Source organism: Orycteropus afer, unplaced genomic scaffold (genome assembly GCF_000298275.1).
Source record: "Orycteropus afer afer isolate SDZICR_OR568_19922 unplaced genomic scaffold, OryAfe1.0 scaffold00169, whole genome shotgun sequence".
Classification (NCBI taxonomy): Eukaryota; Metazoa; Chordata; class Mammalia; order Tubulidentata; family Orycteropodidae; genus Orycteropus; species Orycteropus afer.
In genome coordinates, this window is record NW_006921756.1 from 1,470,589 (window position 1) to 1,471,697 (window position 1,109).

Consider the following 1,109-nt stretch of genomic DNA (forward strand, 5'->3'; position numbering starts at 1 on the left):
ATTGCTGGCCTGAGGAAAGAAATTGTGAGGAGCTGGTCACCTAGATTTGGAAGCCATCCACAAATAAATGGTAATTAAAACCATGGGAGTAGAGGACAAAGTGTGAGCTGATACAAAGCAGGAGGAGAGGCTGCGCTTGGATGAGGGAGAAGCCTCTTCTGTGACAGAGGCACTAGGGCTTGTAACTTTGGTAGCAGGAAACTGAAGAAGTGTTTGTCTAATGACCCACTTTCTATGAAGGAGGAGGTGAGGGTCCTTGAGAGTGGTGAAGTAAGTGTAAGGAGAGCAAAGAGTTTGAACAGCTACAGTGGAAATTAGAGCTGGCTTGGCAAACTGAATGACTGCAGAGCAACAATAATCAGCTTTTTTAAGCACTTACACTCCACTGTCTAAGCTCCTCAGACATATTTATTTAATCCTTGAGTAACTCTATGAAGTAGTTACTATCTGCCCCATTTTACAGATGAGGAAATTGAAACGAAACATTAAGTAACTTGCCCAAAGTGAAGCCAGGATTCAAACTCAAGCAGTCTGACTCCAGAGCTCAAAATCTTAACCACTGCTTAAACATTGGAAATCTCCAAAGTTGTCTTGGCACAGCTCAAGCATCTATGTAACCTCCTCCAGTCTACCAGCCTGCACGTGTGAACTAAAAAAGGTGCAATTGCAATGATGAAGAGAATTGGAAGCTTCCCAGGTAAGGTTATATCTAGCCTTCATAGTCTTTGTTGCAAGCAACAGAAATTATATCTAGTTAACTCGTAGGCAGAGAAGGGATTTGTGGTAGGAGGATATAGGGTAGTTCACAGGACTGAGAGGAGACTAGAAAACAGGGCCCCAGAAAGAAACATTAATAAAGAGGAGTCAGGTGGGAAGGGGACCTCTACCCCTGGCCACTGCCAAACCAGCCACCACTACCACGAGGCCAGTCTTCCCATCCCTTCCTCTTTGTATCACTTGCTAAATTTCAAAATCTCAGGGGGCTGGTTAGCTCAGTTGGTTAAAGTATGGTGCTAATAACGCTAAGGTCGCAGGTTCGATCCCTGTACGGGCCACATGGAGTTAAGCTTTAAGGAGCTGTGGTAGCATAGCACCTAAGGCACTTGACT

At 44.6% G+C, this 1,109-nt stretch overlaps 1 non-coding gene across 1 annotated transcript; it reads left to right on the forward strand.

Annotated features, from left to right (window-relative positions):
* The first annotated feature begins 981 nt into the window (after window positions 1–981).
* On the forward strand, window positions 982–1,055 carry TRNAI-AAU. The gene has a single exon. It is a non-coding gene; the product is annotated as a tRNA-Ile (tRNA).
* The last annotated feature ends 54 nt before the right edge of the window (window positions 1,056–1,109 follow it).